The sequence below is a fragment of the Littorina saxatilis genome, linkage group LG1 (genome assembly GCF_037325665.1).
Source record: "Littorina saxatilis isolate snail1 linkage group LG1, US_GU_Lsax_2.0, whole genome shotgun sequence".
In the NCBI taxonomy this organism is placed as follows: domain Eukaryota; kingdom Metazoa; phylum Mollusca; class Gastropoda; order Littorinimorpha; family Littorinidae; genus Littorina; species Littorina saxatilis.
Window position 1 is genome coordinate 45,438,891 of NC_090245.1, and position 18,398 is coordinate 45,457,288.

At 40.1% G+C, this 18,398-nt stretch overlaps 1 protein-coding gene and 1 long non-coding RNA gene across 3 annotated transcripts in view; both read left to right on the top strand.

Moving 5' to 3' along the window:
- The first annotated feature begins 501 nt into the window (after positions 1–501).
- On the top strand, positions 502–2,582 carry LOC138964543 (uncharacterized). 2 transcript variants are annotated; one of them, XR_011455153.1, is made up of 3 exons: positions 502–803; positions 1,252–1,353; positions 1,643–2,582. It is a non-coding gene; the product is annotated as an uncharacterized lncRNA (long non-coding RNA). The 2 variants fall into 2 exon arrangements; XR_011455141.1 differs by lacking the exon at positions 502–803 and having other exon boundaries at positions 963–1,353.
- Positions 2,583–4,370: 1,788 nt separating this feature from the next.
- The window catches only part of LOC138971085 (FMRFamide peptide receptor frpr-18-like), a 44,120-nt gene continuing 30,092 nt past the window's right edge, over positions 4,371–18,398 (top strand). The window contains exon 1 of the mRNA XM_070343699.1: positions 4,371–4,497. The gene's annotated coding sequence lies outside the window, so the exon portion shown is untranslated. The remainder of the gene's footprint in view (positions 4,498–18,398) is intronic.

Genomic DNA, 18,398 nt, shown 5'->3' on the forward strand with positions numbered 1-18,398 from the left:
ACCCCTCCTCTCATTGTCCGCCGGCCAGATTCACTTGAAGTTGAAGCAGTCTTGTCACGAGACGACGTCCTCCGTCAAGATCGTAAAATGCCCAATTAAGTGCTTGAGTTATCAATGGCCGCTTTCAGTCTCACTAAGCTCGCCTAAGCGACAGCTTGCTAACGGCGGCGTCTGTCAATGTGACACGTGTTGTTCCTATGCGTACCACTGCTCGCGACCCATTGTTTTGGTCTACTGACTCGAAAGTTGAGGCTAAGAGAATGTGTATTCCTTAAACTGAACTGACTTGGAGCTGACAATGTGACATTCGAAAGACCCGCCATCTTTGGCCGGTCCGTTTCCAATCATGGTCTCGACTATCAAGTAATCTGTGCACGTACGTGGAGTACAATTCTGCCGTGTATTGGCAGAAGGCAGTAAGTCCAAATTTGGTAAAAATGAGATTTTCATATCATAATGCAGAAGGGAAAAAGGCGCATCTTGTGTCAACATTTCTAAGATGTACTTTGAAGAAGTAAGTCCACTAAAAAAATTTAATCGAAGGATAAAAATCGGCAAATGGAAGCAAGTCCAGGGACTTTTGGTTTTCAGGTTTGCACTGGACTTACTTCCTTGCAAGCCTCAAAACGAGTTTGCATGGTTTAGCGCTCTATGTCCATTAGCCAATCGCGTTCACCCTTTTGTAATCCTGACTGCGGTTACCCAATCAGAACTAAGCTTTTTGTATCATTATTTCCCTGGCCTTTGTCGTGGAAAATGGCGATGAGCAGAGCTGCGAACGTGTTCAACTATCCGAAGCAACAGTAAGTTGGTTTGTTTGTTTCATTTTTGTTGTTGGCAGTTTTGCGTTCCGGTCTGAAATGACTCTCTCTCAATAGGTGTATGGGAATTTACAACGACAACACTGATTTTCTGACTGATTTGGGTATTCCAATGTGCACTTGCATTACGGAGCTAGCAAGTAAAATGCCATATACCATTTATTATAGTTTTGTTGTTGAACGCTACTTCCACCGTGACTTCTTGACTATTCACTTCTGCTTTTTTCATCATGATATTTATGGATGCATTTAGCATGTTTCTAATACAAAGAGTGATAGTTGTGTTGATCTAGAATGAGTGACTTGTTGTCTTGAGCACTGACAGCGTGTTAGATCTGGAACAGTATGACATTATACTGGAGGATTGTTCTCCGGTCTCTTTGTGCTTCCAACCATCGGAATAAGTATTATGTCCTATTGTATTTGACAGAAATGTGATTCGAAGCGGGACAGGCAGCGACGACAGCTGCAGCACACAGTCTGAGGGATACTCGCCACCACTGCCTCCTTTTGTTCAAGGGCCCAAAACAAGGTATGTTTCACTGACACAGCCAAAGATAGCGTGCAACACACTTTTTCATTCCTTTCTTTTCTCAGGCTGAAGAGGTATATTTTAAAACGACCAACATCTTGACATCATTTTCGTTGCAGTAGTGTTAGTATCATCAGCAGCAGCAGTAATCGTTTGTCATTATAGTAGCCCGGAAGGGGGGGGGGGGGGAGGTAGGGTGCGCGGGAGAGGAAAATGATGATGTGAAGGAGGGTGGGGAGGAGATTTGTCAATAAAATGTCTCACTTTTGCTGCCTTTTTCATTTGACAGAAGTGTAAGCGTTGCTGGCAGGTTGCAACTGCGAGATACAACCACCTCGGCTTGCAGGAGAAGAGGCCACAATGGACCTTGCCCAAATGAAAATGCCAGCAACATACGACGGTTATGGGCCAAAGAAGAGGAAGAGGAGTAATACTGACAACTTTCATTTTGACAATAACAGATGATGAGCGCAGAGATGCAGAACGTGGGGACGAGGAGGGGGAGGGGGTGGGGGGATTGTATGTTTGTTAGTTATCCAAACAGGCTCATGGAAAAAATCTACATCCAGTTAATCGCTGTAGTTGATAATTGTCATCAGTCGGATGGCAGAATGTCAGTGAATAGTTTTAGAAGGGATGTAGACTGTAACTGGGGGAGATGGGGTGATACATGAATATACTACATCATATTTTGCAGGTTTGTGGTTTTGCTAGTTGAACACTCAACTACAATGTTTGTGGACACTGTGTGAATTACTATGTAATTCTACTAGCAAATGTAGCGCGCATGGTGTACAACTACAAATGGTTATATAGTTCATCACACAGTTTTCAAGACTAACTAAAAAACAAATTTTGTTCAAAAGTGGAACGCTTCAGCTGAAAGTGAACACTGCACGATAATATTGTTAACTCTGGTATAATGGCGGTTTGTCAAACCATTTCTTTTTGTCATGCTGTTGCTTTAATTTTGTGTCCTTTGGAAATCAAGACTGCACGATTATCTATTATTAATTCTGGTATAATGGCGGCTTGTCAAACCAGTTCTTTTTGTCATGCTATTGCTTTAATTTTGTGTACTTTGGAAATCAAGACTGCACGATGACCTATTCTTAATTCTGGTATAATGGCGGCTTGACACACTAGTTATTTTTGTCATGCTGTTGCTTTAATTTTGTGTCCTTTGGAAATCGTTAGTCAAACTCAATAAATAAAACGTCTTATTGTCAGATCTTGGATTCTAATTCTTATTAGCAAACGAAAGCGAGAAAGACAGTGAGAAGGAAAGAAAAAGTGTGTGTGTGTGTGTGTGTGTGTGTGTGTGTTACAGACAAGCAGCAAGAAAAAAGCGTGTGTGTGTGTAAACGTTTTCTTAGATTTTTGACTCACATGCGAAGCAAAAGTGAGTCTATGTACTCACCCGAGTCGTCCGTCCGTCCGTCCCGGCGTCCGTCCGTCCGTCCGTCCGGAAAACTTTAACGTTGGATATTTCTTGGACACTATTCAGTCTATCAGTACCAAATTTGGCAAGATGGTGTATGATGACAAGGCCCCAAAAAACATACATAGCATCTTGACCTTGCTTCAAGGTCAAGGTCGCAGGGGCCATAAATGTTGTCTAAAAAACAGCTATTTTTCACATTTTTCCCATTTTCTCTGAAGTTTTTGAGATTTAATACCTCATATGATATATAGGACAAAGTAAGTCCCATCTTTTGATACCAGTTTGGTTTACCTTGCTTCAAGGTCAAGGTCACAGGAGCTCTTCAAAGTTGGATTGTATACATATTTTGAAGTGACCTTGACCCTGAAGTATGGAAGATAACTGTTTCAAACTTAAAAATTATGTGGGGCACATGTTATGCTTTCATCATGAGACACATTTGGTCACATATGATCAAGGTCCAGGTCACTTTGACCCTTATGAAATGTGACCAAAATAAGGTAGTGAACCACTAAAAGTGACCATATCTCATGGTAGAAAGAGCCAATAAGCACCATTGTACTTCCTATGTCTTGAATTAACAGCTTTGTGTTGCATGACCTTGGATGACCTTGACCTTGGGTCAAGGTCACATGTATTTTGGTAGGAAAAATGTGTAAAGCAGTTCTTAGTGTATGATGTCCTTGCTAGGTTTAGCTGAAGGTCAAGGTCATGTAAAGGTCAAGCATGTGAGTCGTATGGGCTTTGCCCTTCTTGTTATTTTAATGTTAAAATACTTGCGTTCAAGTCAATATTTGTCTTGTGAATATCAAAAGAGAGTATCAGACTTGTATTAAAAATAATGGTCTTTTTAAACGATATCAGTGACACAAGAACGGATTAACAATAAAGTTAATCATGAATGAGCGACCACAGAATGATAAACAAAACGAGGAACCAAGACAAAGACTAACTTTAAGCATGTGTTGAAATTTAAGAAAACGGAAACATTTGTCTCAGGTAATCACAAAGGAAAAAAACAAGTTGTTCACCGAGGAAGTTGTTTGTGCATTCAGAAATTCACGAAATCACTGGACGTAAAGTCACATTTGAAAAAAAGTTCCAAAAGCAGTGTTGCGTGTATTGCGTCCACTTGCTGCTCTATGCCCTTTTCTCAGCCAGATATATCGACCAGGATATAATATGGCAGAAAGCAGTAAGTCCAATGCTGCTTTTTGCCATTTAAAAAAAATAAGATTTAAGTCGGGATATAATTTGGCAGAAAGCAGTATGTCCTCTTGCTGCCTTTTACCATTATTTTTGAGTGAATGAGTTTAGGGAATTAATTCGGCAAAAGGCAGTAAGTCCACAAAAATCATTATTTCTAAGTGATGAATCAAATGAGGGTTTTAATATTCATAGCAGAAACGCATAATAATGCCCTACATGTTATCAGCAAACACAAAAATCATTTAAAGCTTTTCATTCCAAAACAGTGATGCAAACAGAAAATGTCGATTTTCTCGAAACTATGTTTCATGGACTTGCTTCCTTCTGCCTTTACACGGCAGAATTAGTGATAACATCTCATGTGGAACAAGTGAAAACAACTTACCTTCGAGTTGATTACGATGGATATGTTAGTCCTGAAAGTGTTGAAAACCAAACTGGGGATACACACAGTCGACCGCCCCACCACCGGAGAACACTGACGGTCACCGGTTAGTAACGGGTCTTTTTAACATAGAGGGGGGAATCGAGACGAGGGTCGTGGTGTATGTGTGTGTGTATGTGTGTGTGTGTGTGTGTGTGTGTGTGTGTGTGTGTGTGTGTGTGTGTGTGTGTAGAGCGATTCAGAGTAAACTACTGGACCGATCTTTATGAACTTTTTCATGAGAGTTCCTGGGTATGATATCCCCAGACGTTTTTGTCATTTTTTCGATAAATGTCTTTGATGACGTCATATCCGGCATTTTGTAAAAGTTGAGGCGGCACTGTCACACTCTCATTTTTCAATAAAATTGATTGAAATTTTGGCCAAGCAATCTTCGACGAAGGCCGGACTTTGGTATTGCATTTCAGCTTGGAGGCTTACAAGTTAATTCATGACTTTGGTCATTAAATATCTGAAAATTGTAATTAAAATTATTTTTTATAAAACGATCCAACATTACGTTTATTGTATTCTTCATCATTTTCTGATTCCAAAAACATATAAATATGTTATATTCGGATTAAAAACAAGCTCTGAAAATTAAAAATATAAAAATTATGATTAAAATTAAATTTCCGAAATCGATTTAAAAACAATTTCATCTTATTCCTACCGCGCTTTTCTGGATTGTTAATTTCACTGCCTTTGCCACGAGTGGTGGACAGACGATGCTACGAGTGTACGGTCTTGCGGAAAAAATGCAATGCGTTCAGTTTCATTCTGTGAGTTCGACTGAGCTTGACTAAATGTTGTATTTTCGCCTTACGCGACTTGTTTTTACTTTGGGGGAAGTTTCGCACTCGCAAATCGATTTAACTCAGCAAATTCCTTGTAAGAATATGCATTTATTTTATACATTGTTAGTCTTACAGAATTATTGAACCTCTATATATTTGACTGAACATTACTTGAATAGAATATTACGAAACTATATGCAGGTGACAAAAATAAAAATGATTGATAAAGTTTCGACGTTGTTTTACGTGAATGCAACGTGTCTACAACGTAAGGCGGACTTTTTTTCTAAATCTATTTTTTTTGTGCAAATTATACTCTCAAGTCCATCACTATACTGATTGAGATATTATACAAAAAGTGAACATCGATATTTCAATCATCGCAGGAAGCATTATGATTTTCATAATTTCATGCAACGTAAAATGTATGTTTTATACCGACGTCGTTCACGTACGAAAAAATCGCAATAACGCAACGTTGCTTTTACGTTGTGTTTTTTGTTTGGATCCACGTAAACTTCACATACATTTCGCAACGTGGATAAGACATCAAAATGCAACGTGAAATTTACGTAAAATTCACGTTATCAACCAACGTCGTTATCAAACCAAAAAATCACATTAACACAACGTCGCTTTTACGTTATGTTTTTGGTTGGATCCACGTTAATTTCACGTAAATTTCGCAACGTTGTTAAAGTCACCAAAAATTCACATTTTCGCAACGTCGTATTCACGTTGTGTGTTTGCTGGGAAGTTGTAGCAAAACATCATACATGCACAGCAAAGAGATACGCTATTGTGTTTATTTTTTTGTTGTCCCTACAGTCGATTTGAGTATCCAGGACCGACAAAAAAGCGAATAAAAGAGAAAAAAGTTTCTGATTTTTACCGTGCAACGAGCTAGAACTACCAACCTTCAGATTGCATCGTGCCTTTACTTGATCAGCAACACACACATACACAGACTGTTGTGCTAGGTGTCAATGTTTCTTTCCGTGCTAAAGAACGCTCCCAGTTACCTTCCAAATGTTTTATATAGATCTCAAAGGGAAAGTACCGGCACTGGTGAAGAACCAAAACCGAAAACAGTTTCCTGGAAGTACTGGTGGACTTGAAAATTCGGCCAGGGTCATTGAATCACCGGCTCACACGTTGATACATATCCTTGTTGTCAATGTTTTGCCTTCTTCCGGACACCTTAAAATTAGGCTGACATGTAGAGAAAAATGGGTTATCTGAATTAGACTGACATCTTACATTATACAAAAGGACAAAAATTAATCATACGTGAAACTAAAGTGTTGTGTCTGCTGGTGTCAACAATGTGTAGCATCAAAATGATCATACGTATGTCATCATATTCATGTCATGTCATCATATCTATTCAAAGACAATATTCGCATCATAACATTTGCCTGTCTTTGCCTTAAATCATGGACAATAAACAACAAGAAACTAAGTCCATCTCAAGATGAACACGAGCCGAAATCATATGCACTCGACTTATGAAATAGAAAGAAATCAAATACGACGAAGAGAAGAAAAAGTTTGAAAGTACCATTGAACTTTCATGTCGGCGTGTGGCTGAGCTTAAAATAGGAATGTTGTTGCAATCTGTTATTTTTGAAAATTGTGGTAGTTGTTATGTATTATTTTAAGAGCAAAGGAATGATGGGAAAGAAGAAAAAAAAAACAGGAATAAATGTGAAAAATGTAAAAAGTTTGAGAATTCAGATCACCATAGATACCCACACTTGACTCGTGAAACGTTGCAAGAACAAAATGTGACAATGCAAGAGCTTGCTGCAATCCCTCCGACAACGGCATTGTGGAAAAAGCATTGTCCAATACTACAGTCGAATTTGTGTGTCCTGAAAACGCATCGACCACATAAATTATTCAATGTGCACTGGATGACCGGCGACAGATGAGGGCAAGTGTTCATGTCCCAAATATCCGTCAATACCGAGTTCAAAGTAATTCCTGTAAGCCTGCCACTTATTTATAAAAAGAAACGTTTGATACTTTTACCAAACAGTTAGTATAATGCACGCTCTACCTGTATTCGTCTTTAAATTCTGCAAGACTGAAGCGAAAGAGGTCTGTCTCAGTTTTGTGGTCAGTGTGTTGTGTACATTTACACACGCACAACGAACAACACATGCACAGGCCCGGGGGAAGCTCTCCTTTCTTATGTCCGACCATAGACGTATACATGTAGTTTACATGTTTATTAGTCATCTATTTGATTGATTACGTGTATGATATGACGGAGAGTCGCATCGGTTTGATGCCGTGAACCCAACCGTGGCTGTGGCTGTCGTTTGAAGTAGCCTACTTCTTTATAAAGATTCATTTACATTCTACTTCTGACCAAGGCATGTTTGGTACCTACTGAATCCTTGTTGCGTGTAGATTTACGTGGCACGTTGCCCAAAGTTGTATTCTTGAGGAGCATAAAATAAAACGTGTTACAAAGTTATCTCAAAAACTCTGCAGTGACTGCTCGCGCAGCAGGTCAGCTAATTATAGCACGCAGCCTCCACAGACAGCTTTCGAGCCGAGACCATATGCAGGGATGTCGTTAGGCGTCGGACATCGGACATATAGATCTACCGATGAAAATCCCCAAATGTCCGATTCACATTGCCGCATGTCGGTCAGATGTCCTATCGTTTTAGCCTGAGCGTGGTCATTGTCCGATATGTACTCCATTCCTTCGGACAGCGCGATATTCGTTAATTTTCATTTCAAGATACAAATCTTCTAAAAGACCGAACGCTCTCGTGTTCAGCTGACACTGAAGTTGCGGATCTTTTCTTTTGTCGGGAATTCCCGAACCGTTTGCGGTATGCGCCGTTTGGGTATAACCGTCTCGGTGCAGCGCACTGATCTAAAAATAGTGGATTATTTTTAGATCAGTGCATGCTACAGGAGTACGGGAGACAACTCCAACTGACTAAATTTGTTGTCTGCTTTTGTTTTCGATACGAGACGAAGCACTGAATTATGCCGCTGAAAAAAACAAACTAAAGCCTGCAAAAGATCAGCATTAGATCAAACCGATAATTTTGTTTTTCAACTTTTATCCAAATCATGCAATTTGTAATCAAAGTAAGAGCTCTGAAGTTGTTCATGTTGGTTTCTTTTTTGTGGTTTCTTTGAAACTAAACAAATACAACATTATACGCACACTGTGTTGATGTATTTACTATATTATGTGTGTGTTCTACAGCGCGCGCGCGTGGGTGTGTGTGTGTGTGTGCGTCAGTGTGTGTGTGGGCGCATGACTTTAGAACAATTCAATGGAATGTGTTATAAGCTGTTTGGTGCAAATTCATAATGTCCTATTAAACTTTCTGAAAGCGGTCAAATGTCCTATTGATGCTGAAGAACTCAGGACATTTGTCCTATAGGTATGAATTTGTAGCAACATCCCTGCATATGACTCGCCGCTCCTGCGGCTCGTAAATAATTTGAGAGACCGAGAGAGAGAGAGAGAGAGAGAGAGAGCGCATCAGGAATGTGAGTAGGCCTATATATGGAAAAATGACCCAGACAGAAAACCACACATGCAAGGCTCGCTGGCAGCGTTTTGGCTGACGCTGACGCTTTAGACATTATAACAGACTGTGCGAGCGGGCGACCCATGCAAGCGTGGAAAGGGGGGGGGAGGGGAGACTAATGTTGAAGTCTTAAAACAACATGATTTCCAAAAATAATTTCCAGTGTTAATCGTGAATGTTTTGTCATTAAATGCTTACGCACATCTTTGCGATTAAAATAATATGATTAATCTTCTTCCTATTTTCGCTGTTACCTTTTATACCAAAAAGGAAGTAACATTCAACCTAATTCTTTCGCCAATGTTTACGAATATGTACTTTTAAATATATTTCCAAAACCTGAGCACGGATGGGCATTCAAAGAAAAAATGGTCCAATACATCAAGTTCATCCTCACAATATGTACCGATTTATTAGCCTTCACTTTCATTTTATACAATAAAATATTTGTTGGGTAAATGTTTTGCAACATTTTTCAATGCAGTACACGTAATCGAACCTCATTTGTGACAGTGGCTGCTAAATTCCAATTCTTTTCATCAATTTCAAATCCTAACTTTCTTCTCCAAAATCCTTCAGAACAGGGTGGGCTGTATTTTTTTCCTACGAGAACCTTTAGAATTTCTTTTACTGATCTCACTTTTTTCCACAAAAGGTCGGAACGTCACAGACTGAACAATTGACATCGCTTATAACTACATTTCTTAAAAGGAGATGTACAGCTGTACGACCAACATTATATTCAAGCAATCTATTCGCATTGTAGCCAGTTCTATCACACACTTGTTCATAGGAACCAAAACGTCCATTCTCACACACATCGCTCACACACATTATACCACTTTTAATCCAATCCGCAGAAAAGAGTGGGTTACCTTGACAAATAATCTTTTTCTTGTTCCACAACAAACCCGATACAGAATTACCATGATCGACTTGATTATTATCAAGCCATGCCTTCAACACAGCGGACCAAAATTCCGATTTAATACTGTCCAATCCTTTAAATAGTTTGCTATTAATGTTTGCAAAAAACCATTCAAAGCGACCCCCAAAACGGGAAAACAGTGCATGTTTCTGTGTGTTCAATCGTAAAATCAAAAAGAATTCTTACTAAAAAATCGATAAGTGTTATTTGTATTGTTGACCAAACGCATATTGTAAACGCCATGAGCCTCCCTCTGGGAGGGTATGTGCGTAGAAATACTCACTAATAAATAAATAAATAATAAACTATGACATTTTGCACAGACCTCGACAGTCATTGTTCACCTTGACTGCTGACGCGGTCTCGGAGGAACACTGACTGTCTCGATATGTGTAAAATGTCATATTAATTTTGGTCAACAATACAAATAACGTATAATATTTCTGTTAACAAAATCATAATTGTGTATATGGTGAACTTGTCCGTTACCCCATGTATAGTTTATATTTATTTTAATGATAAGACGTACTTAATATTTGTTCGGACTCCTTAACTGTTTCTGAACGGGTACCGGATTTTTCCGGTAGCAAAATGCGTCACTCAGCGCCTGCTACCGTAATGTTACGGTTACTCTGCTCCTGTCCAAAATCTCGCGTCTATCCTCAACATTCTACCCGATCCAATTTTTCAAGGCCGAGGTCGTTACTGTTGCTTGCCGGTTTCCGGCACGTGTGTTGACCGCATATGAGCGCGTTTTATTTTTAGATATGAGGCAATGTAGTCCAAATGATCAAAAGGGTAAAACCACCTGGGTCTCCAAAATAAGAATGTTTTTGTGCTCTTTCGGTTTTGACCACGTCTAATTTTATGGGTGTGGGCATGAACGGACCTTTCTGAAAGTGCTAAGAGTGAGACTGATTGATTGTTTTCACAAAGTGCTAAGAGTGAGACTGATTGATTGTTTTCACAAAGTGCTAAGAGTGAGACTGATTGATTGTTTTCACAAAGTGCTAAGAGTGAGACTGATTGATTGTTTTCACAAAGTGCTAAGAGTTAGACTGATTGATTGTTTTCACAAAGTGCTAAGAGTGAGACTGATTGATTGTTTTCACAAAGTGCTAAGAGTGAGACTGATTGATTGTTTTCACAAAGTGCTAAGAGTTAGACTGATTGATTGTTTTCACAAAGTGCTAAGAGTTAGACTGATTGATTGTTTTCACAAAGTGCTAAGAGTGAGACTGATTGATTGTTTTCACAAAGTGCTAAGAGTGAGACTGATTGATTGTTTTCACAAAGTGCTAAGAGTGAGACTGATTGATTGTTTTCACAAAGTGCTAAGAGTTAGGCTGATTGATTGTTTTCACAAAGTGCTAAGAGTGAGACTGATTGATTGTTTTCACAAAATGCTAAGAGTGAGACTGATTGATTGTTTTCACAAAGTGCGAAGAGTTAGACTGATTGATTGTTTTCACAAAGTGCTAAGAGTTAGACTGATTGATTGTTTTCACAAAGTGCTAAGAGTGAGACTGATTGATTGTTTTCACAAAGTGCTAAGAGTGAGACTGATTGATTGTTTTCACAAAGTGCTAAGAGTGAGACTGATTGATTGTTTTCACAAAGTGCTAAGAGTGAGACTGATTGATTGTTTTCACAAAATGCTAAGAGTGAGACTGATTGATTGTTTTCACAAAGTGCTAAGAGTTAGACTGATTGATTGTTTTCACAAAGTGCTAAGAGTGAGACTGATTGATTGTTTTCACAAAGTGCTAAGAGTGAGACTGATTGATTGTTTTCACAAAGTGCTAAGAGTTAGACTGATTGATTGTTTTCACAAAGTGCTAAGAGTGAGACTGATTGATTGTTTTCACAAAGTGCTAAGAGTTAGACTGATTGATTGTTTTCACAAAGTGCTAAGAGTGAGACTGATTGATTGTTTTCACAAAGTGCTAAGAGTGAGACTGATTGATTGTTTTCACAAAGTGCTAAGAGTGAGACTGATTGATTGTTTTCACAAAGTGCTAAGAGTTAGGCTGATTGATTGTTTTCACAAAGTGCTAAGAGTTGGATTGATTGATTGTTTTCACAAAGTGCTAAGAGTTGGACTGATTGATTCTTTTCACAAAGTGCTAAGAGTGAGACTGATTAATTGGTATCACAAAGTGCTAAGAGTGAGACTGATTGATTGTTTTCACAAAGTGCTAAGAGTGAGACTGATTGATTGTTTTCACAAAGTGCTAAGAGTTAGACTGATTGATTGTTTTCACAAAGTGCTAAGAGTGAGACTGATTGATTGTTTTCACAAAGTGCTAAGAGTGAGACTGATTGATTGTTTTCACAAAGTGCTAAGAGTGAGACTGATTGATTGTTTTCACAAAGTGCTAAGAGTTAGACTGATTGATTGTTTTCACAAAGTGCTAAGAGTTAGACTGATTGATTGTTTTCACAAAGTGCTAAGAGTTAGACTGATTGATTGTTTTCACAAAGTGCTAAGAGTGAGACTGATTGATTGTTTTCACAAAGTGCTAAGAGTTAGACTGATTGATTGTTTTCACAAAGTGCTAAGAGTGAGGCTGATTGATTCTTTTTACAAAGTGCTAAGAGTGAGACTGATTGATTGTTTTTACAAAGTGCTAAGAGTGAGACTGATTGATTGTTTTCACAAAGTGCTAAGAGTGAGACTGATTGATTGTTTTTACAAAGTGCTAAGAGTGAGACTGATCGATTGTTTTTACAAAGGGCTAAGAGTTAGACTGATTGATTGTTTTCGCAAAGGATGGTGGGATCACTTGGAAAATAGTGATCGGTTTGTATTGTACAGTTCCTTTGAACATTGTATTGTGCGAGAAAAAATGTTAATTCTATAGCCTCAGTTGTGTTAACATGTGCCTCGATTTGCTTCAGATAAGGCGTTTCCCCAAATCAACAGTCAATAAGGCAGTTATGCTCCAGCACAAGAAAGTGCATTTTTACCATTTTGGTAGAAGGAAAAAAAATTCTATTTGATACCCCATGGTCTAGTTTCACATATTATCTTATAATTAAGGGCTTTACGTTTCCTATACTTTTTTTTTCTTTACTTAGCAATCCTTAAACTAACATAAAAACTCTTAAAAACACCCTGTCCCGTTTTTAGATTACTTGATCTCTTGCGTAGACTAAAAGCATGTTTTCAGTCAAAATTGCTAGAGGTTGTGTAAGCACCACAAATCCGTGGGTCGAGGTTTTAGTTAATGTTTCGTTTTCCAGATAATTAAACGTTGGTAATCTTGAACTTTAGCGTGTTAAATTCATAGCTCATAATTCAGAGGCATTTAAAGGGATACGCGGCATTTGACCAAAAATATGACAGTGCTCTAATATTTTCTGGGCAAGATATAGACACCATCCACATTAATTTAGTGTAAAAAAAAAGTAGGGTCAACGTTTTAGTTTTTTTGCTATGAGGCCCTCTTTTCGGCAGTTTCTGAACATTTTGACCAAAACAGTGGTTATATGATATGCATGGTGTTCAGCAGTCATTAGTGAATGGGTACTTTTTTTGTATTGTGGTAGGTAGAATATGCTTTTTAGTAACAAAATATGTCAATTGACACAAAAAATTAAAGTAAACTCAAACCGATAACGACATCCTGTGTTGAAATAATTACAAAAATCAGCGAATCTTGTTGTTCAAACAACCATAATGACAAAAGAAAATATGACAGCACTCTGATTTTCTGGCAGCAGGATATTTGATATCTTACCTTCAAAATAAACACACAAAAAACTGTAGGTCAACGTGCTTTTTTTCGAGTGACAGCATCTTTTATACCCCTACCCCCTACTTTTTGGAAAAAAAGTCATAGGTATTATAAGGAATATGTGAGTGCTCTAATATTTTCTGGGCAAGATATAGACACTATTCACATTCATTTAAAGGCACAGTAAGCCTCCCGTAAACCATCACAGACCTCCCCGAGCGTCTAAATACAGTACAAGCATACTTCCATTTGAACGCTCACCGAACGGGAACATCCTGGCTGCTTTCTGTCGAGCGTGAGACATTTTCCAAGCATTTATTTTCGTGGACTTGGCCCTGAAGAACAATGGCGCCTCGTTTTTGCGCTAGACCTAACTTTTAAAATCTAAATAATAAATTGACAGCTTGTTACACAAACATTCTTTAATCATAAAAGAATTCGTTTTTCATCAAGACAAGATCAGAAGTTGTGAAAGTTTAAAAAAAGAAAAGCCCGGAAGCAGGGTCACGCAAGGGTCGTAGCAGACGACGGCCCGGTTTATCAGTGCAAATCGCCGTTCCTTTCAACAGTCAAAAGCCATCGCTAGAGTTCTTGTGAACCACAGCCGTTGTTTCGTGCATAAAAAACGTGCTATTGTAGATAAGCTCACGTCGAGTCGCATTCAAATGACTAACTATGACGACTGCATTGTGAAAAGGGGGAAAACTGGATCACACGGGTTCACGATGGCTCAGGGGTAAGATAAACCACGCAAAAATAAATTCTTTGAAAATTGTTCGCTCTTTACGGAGGGCACCTAGGATGTTCTCAATTGGTGAGTGTTTAAATGAAAGGGTGTTTGTACTGTGTGTAAAAGCCTGACCGTATCTGTGATGGTTTACGGGAGGCTTACTCTGCCTTTAATGTAAAAAAGAATAGGGTTACCATTTTAGTTTTTTTTTGTTTTGCTTTCAGGCCCTTATTTTAGCCATTTTGTGAGAATTTTGGGCAAAACGGTGGTTACATGAAAAATGCATGGTGTTCAGCAGTCTTTAGGGAATGAGTATTTCTTTTTTGATTGTGGTACAAAGAATGCTTTTTCTACTGTAAAACGTTTAGTAATCAGATGTGTCAATAAAAAAAAAATCAAAGGTAGACTCAGATGCCGCGTAACCCTTTAAGTCTCCAAATTTGTAGAACCTGCACTTGTAATCATAACAAGTCATTTTTGATCCCTTTGAAGTTACGGAATGAAGTCCGATGGACGGTACGAATGCATTTCTTTTTCATGGGTCAAAGAAGGAATTATCCGTATGTGCGGACAAGGAGGGAGACAACACATTCGTGTAAATGATGCCCCATGGTTGACGCCATTTTCGGGGCATTTTCGTAGATTAAACAACCAAATTAAGTAATTATGCTTAAGTTTTGAGCTCAATCCGTCAATTAATTTCACGACAAATGTTCTTTGGCTTGCTTACATGGACTTGTATCAAAAATAAGTAAAGAATGTCACTGGATTCTGAGCTATGAGTTTAACACGCTAAAGTTCAAGATTACCTAAACGTTTCTTTCGTGATTTTCTTCTTCTTCTTGTCGATCACTCAAAGGGAAACGCCGTCTCTCCGCGCAAATGTTGCCGTGCGCTGTAGGTCGTCCAGACTGCCATATAATTAATAGAGCTTCCCTTGCACCGTGGTCGCCTCCGCCCAGATCTGGCTCCTGAGGCCATCGTGTAGTGGGCAAGTCTGCAGCAGGTGTTCCGTTGTCATGCTGCCTGTTTGACAAGGGCACTGGTCTGACTGGCCAGTTCTGAACTTGGTGAAAAGGTGGTGGTTCATTCGGTTGTGGCCTGTCCGCAGCCTGAATATGAGGACCTAGCTGCTCAGACCTTGTGAGCAGGTGAAAGGCGTCGTTTTTGTTGTAGTGTGGGTGCTGCTGCAACCACTTTTTGTGTTGTTTGGCCTTGATGCTGGTCTTGGCTTCTTTGAAGGTGGTTGATCTGTCATTCTGATCCTTCGTAGTGCCCTCCTTTGCCAGAGTATCTGCGGCTTCGTTGCCTAGTATGTTGCAGTGGGAGGGGATCCATTGCAGCACGACTGTGTGGGCTCTGCACAGGGAGGTCAAGGCAGATGACAGGTCATTCAGTTCTTTGTCTCTGGCAGTGTCTAGGGCCTGCAGGACTGACTTTGCGTCGCTGAAGAACACAACGTTATTGTAGGAGAGTGGACTGTGCTCAATGTGGGCTGCACCTGCCTGGAGCGCTTCAGCCTTGAAGTTGGAGTAGAGGCCGGTAGCGAGGGAGATGTGTTCTTCTTCTCGACCTCCTGGGTACTTTATGTAGATTCTGGCACCACCACTTCTGACAGCCTGGTCAGCAGATCCGTCAGTGTATACATGAGTCCATTGGCGTTGGGGGTAGGAGTTGTGGATGTGTTCAATGGTGAGAGACTTCAGTTCAGCACAGCTCTGGGAGTCTTTCTTGCCAACGCCAGGAATACTGCAGCGTATCTGGTGTCTTCCTTCATCACTCCAGCTTGGGTTTTCAAGGTATTGGGGGATATCTTTGGGTTGCTGGTCCAGGATAGCTTGGTGTCTCCTTTCCAACACCCTCGTCTGTTGGATGAATCTTCCTCTCTCTAGTCTTCCTTTCGTTGGTTGGCACAGGCTGTCTTTCATGGGGTGAGTTGGCAGTCGTTTGAATTTAGCTGCCTGTGTGAGGAGTTTGGTGTCCCTTCTGTCTTCCATGGGATCAAGGCCTATGATGTTTTCCAGCTCTTGGATAGGGGTTGACCGCATGGCGCCAGTGATGATTCTGGCCGCCTGGTTCTGCACCTTTCGTGATTTTGAAACGTCAGCAGTTTAACTTTTTCGGATTTATTTCGTCAATTCTTGTCTTAACAAACAAGACCAGCACACACAAAACAACAAATACCAAAACCTCTAAGTCCAATAATGGTTACAGAGAAAAGACAAGATTTGTTACGAAAGAAAATGTTCTCCTAAGACAGACGGGGCAGCTATCAAGACAGAATCGATGCGTTATGCGTCCGGCTCTGTACGGAATGCACCTGAAATAAGTGCGCAAGCAACGTTAATATACTAGCTGTTCTGTCTCGATGCTCTCTTGGTGGCTGGCTAGCTGGCTGGCTTACAGGCTGGCTGGCTGGCTGGCTGCGTGTCGGTTTGTTTGTTTGTTTGCTTAACGCCCAGCCGACCACGAAGGGCCATATCAGGGCGGTGCTGCTTTGACATATAACGTGCGCCACACACAAGACAGAAGTCGCAGCACAGGCTTCATGTCTCACCCAGTCACATCATTCTGACACCGGACCAACCAGTCCTAGCACAGCACTAACCCCATAATGCCAGACGCCAGGCGGAGCAGCCACTAGATTGCCAATTTTAAAATCTTAGGTATGACCCGGCCGGGGTTCGAACCCACGACTTCCCGATCATGGGGCGGACGCCTTACCACTAGGCCAACCGTGCCGGTTCTGCGTGTCGGTCGGCCTGTCTGTCATTTGATCGGTTTACCTGTCCGTGCGTGTGCGTGTGTCTCCATGGATGCGTTGTATAACCTTTGCATTCCAAGAACAAAGTACAAGTGAAAAGAACGTCGGGGTCACAGAATTTTTTGTTTGTTCTTGTGTGTGTTTTTTTTTTCTTTCTTTCTTTTTATTTTATTTTTTTTGGCGTGGGGGGGGGGGGGGATAATCGATTGACTGTTTCCCGCTAAACCTCACACATATCAAAAGTCTGTCGGTACGGTGTCTAAAATAGGCCCGGACTCTGCAATTTTATTCTGGCGCACAAAGAAATATTTGCACACTAAAATGTCACAGACAAAAGTCATCCCATGCTGGACATACAAATCCGACATACATTTTTATTTTTTATTTTTGTTTTAGCTTATTGAATCAAATCAAATCAAATCAAATCAAATCAAATTAACTTTATTATCTCACATGGAGAAATGGCATTGGTTGTGCATGTAACATACAGACAAACAAAACACTACAACATTAGCATTCTATTATAAATGTGTGCTAAGTAATAACATTGTTCTCAAGTAAACACCTCTTTGCATATAAAGCTCTCGCTGTTAAGATGTAAGACAAATAAAAGAGTCACCAGTTTCTGAGCGAGCATACATTCATAGCTTTAAAGAATTACCGCGTGGTTTTTTTTTGTTTTTTTTTTTTATTTTTTTTTTAATGGCTAGCGAGATAACTCTTAAATCCCGGAATGCTACTTTGCAATAGATTTCACACAATTTTATTAAGCCGACTTTTTTTAGACCCTTCCAGAAAAGCTAGACACGAAAATAGCATATCGACGTCAGATCTTATCCACAGAATATGATCTTTTAATTATCATGGATTGTAGCCGGGGGCGGATTAGGGGGGGGGGGGTTACAGGGGTTCCGGAACCCCCCTTTCCCAAAAAAAAGAAGATTTAATACTAACTTTAAAAGAAATAATGAGTGGCTGCTGACACTAGTTGATCATGTTTGAAATCAAGGATAAGCCATAAATTGTTCATCAAATACTCTTCAGCTTCAGGGGGGCTTCCCCCCATTACCCCCCTACCCCCCCCCCTACCCCCCTACCCCTCCCCCTACCCCCCCTACCCCCCCCCCCCCTACCCCCCCCCCCCCCCCCCCCCCCCCCTGGTAATGAAGGCCTTTCACGACAGTGTAGGACAAGAATAAGGTTGATTATACAGGATCCCTGATATTGATTATTAGGAGAACTGCAAAAATACACTGAAGGGGAGTTCTGATTGATGCGCAGTAAAGGTTGTGTTGACTCCAATTTGGCTCAGGTTATGGCCAATATTCTGTTTTGTGTCTGTGGCGTTGCAGGCAGTGTTTGGGTCGCGTACCCATAAACTCCTACAGCATGCACTTCATTTTGTGATTGTGTGATTGTGTGATTGTGTGTGTGTGTGTG